We start from the raw sequence: 2609 nt of genomic DNA on the forward strand, positions 1-2609 counted from the left end.
GGCTTAAAGGGTGGGAGCTGTGAAAGTTCAGAAATTCATGGTTATCAGTAGGTTTAGTGTATAAAGAGGATGTGATTATGTTGTTAGTAGAGATGCCTACAAGAACGTCTAAAAATGGAATTTTGGAAGGCGAAGTTTCAAAAGCAAATTTAATGTTAGAATGGAAGTTGTTAGCATGTGATTTAAAAGCATTGAGGGTATCTTCACCGTGGGGCCAAATGAAGAAAACATCATCAATATAGCGAGCGTAGTGAAGGGGTTTAAGGTGAAAGGATGAAATAATAATCTCGTGCATAAAAACATTAGCATAGCTAGGAGCCATTTTCGTGCCCATAGCGGTCCCCTTAATTTGAAGATAGTGACTGTTGTTAAAAGTGAAATGGTTATGCGTAAGAATGAATTTAGTAATGGCAATGATATCGTTAATATGTTCGGCTGGCACACATTGTTTAGAAAGGAAATTATTAAGTGCTTGAATACCTTCTTCATGAGGGATGTTAGTATAGAGCGAAAGTGACGTCCATAGTGACTAGGATAGATTGGTTAGGATATTAGTATTATCAAGGATTCTAAGAAAGTGCGTAGTGTCTTGGATGTAGCTATGCCAATTTATGCATTGTAACGTAATACGGTGGTTTTTTGTTTGTTTTTTTTTTTTGTTTAATAATATAACATGTAAAACGGATTTGAAAATAAGTTAGTTGATTATATTGCATACTCTTTGTTTCTCGTTGTTTTAATTTTTAAAAATTCGGTTTTTGAATTTCGACATTAAAAGACAATCAATGAAAATGTGTGAAGGAAAGTACTCTGTCAAAATACCTTGGAGAGAAAATTAACCCCGGAAAGTTAAGTTAAATAATTACAGCATGGAAGATTGGAGAACTGGAGAAGAAATTACTAAATACGAACAAATTAAAGTTGCATATTAGGAAGTTATAGATAATCATGTTGAGAAAGGGTATCAAGAACAGAATAGTCAGCGATATCGCGAACCGGGCCTTTACAGGATATTATTCATTTGTTAATCTTTTTCGATCCTCAGCAAGGGTTATCATGACTGTTAAATACTTGACACCTGTATTCAATGTGTTTGTAGCAGTACTACCATCTGTAAATGTGTACATAGGATCTGTGTGTAAATAATACCTTGCATTTTTAACTAATATCCCAACTTCATGGGTTATACACCTTGCTTAGGAAGGTCATTTACCTTACGGTCATTTGCCTTAATTCAAGTGACCACACATCATTTGGGAATGTTGATGAGTTTCCCAGGTACTAGACAAGGACAGGCAATTTCTAATCCATATTGGTCAGATGGTATGAAAGGTGATGTTATATCACATACATTTGTACTTTTACAGACACTCCTCAGTTTTTCCTCCCTGAGAACACATTACTTTCGCTTTCTATCAATTTGTATATGTCATCAACTTGTTTCTCAAGTGTTTTTGTAAATACGCTTTTCACTTGGAATAAATTGTACAGTTCTACATAAATTAGTGTGGTGTATTTTTATCATCTCATCGTACACTTACACTAAATGTTCATTGAGGCTTGACAACGCCTATATATTATACAGATATTGCCTGCTTAGTTAGAGGACCCAGTGTAATATAACATTTGATATCCCCGAGGAAATTATATTTTTTTCGAAGGATTATATTTTCCCGAAGCGCGTAGCGCTGAGGGAAAATATAGTCCTGAGAAAAAAATATAATTCCCAAGGGGATATCAAATGTTATTATTATTACACCGATAGAAAGGCAATATCTGTTATATTACATAGCCAAAAATAGATGCAAATAATTAACTGAACACATTACTTAAATATCAAGAACTTTTATTTAACTTTTACACAATATCTGTCATATTACATAGCCAAAATACTTCATATTGCCATAACTTTTTTAAAAAAGTTTCTGTTGTAGTCCGTAGCGTAGCATTATCATTGATCGTTTAGCCTACAATTCACCGTTTGCTCTCCTTACCTCAGCGTAGAATGACCGGAGAAACGTAACTCGTTGAGCTCCGTTGCTGTGAAATTTTCAATGCAAGTAGGCTAGGCCTATGCCTAATTTGATGATTCCTTACAATATTCACTGAGTGGGCCTACATTAACGGATGAATTCACAACAAATTTTCTACACTGAGAACCCTTTTCGTCAATAATTCTATCCAATTCGTCTTCGTCGAGAGATTTAAACTTATTTGAAGCCGCCATTTTCGAAGCGCTAGGCTTTCCACATTCACAATTCGTGAGCGATTGATCGTGCGACCATGTACCAAGGTAATTCAACAAATTTAGGACGCACATCTCGGGACATCAAAGGTTATAACTCTGGCATCGACATTCTAGGCGCACGTGCGTCCCTACACGCTGCACGGCACAAAAACCGTAGCAACCAGACCATAAACCGTCAGCGTACGTGACGATTTACCCACGCGCGTGTTAGTTGCCATGTTAGTCGCGCGTCGTGCGGTGATTACAAAGGCCTAATGATATTTTGCACTAACATTAGACTGATTTCAACATTAATTTTACCAAAATTGTGGTGAATTGTCGTTCATGAGACTCACTTCGCAGAAAAAATTAATAAATGTTC

The sequence above is a fragment of the Anneissia japonica genome, unplaced genomic scaffold, assembly GCF_011630105.1.
Source record: "Anneissia japonica isolate Jap-2015-1 unplaced genomic scaffold, ASM1163010v1 scaffold18_len179048_cov169, whole genome shotgun sequence".
NCBI lineage: Eukaryota > Metazoa > Echinodermata > Crinoidea > Comatulida > Comatulidae > Anneissia > Anneissia japonica.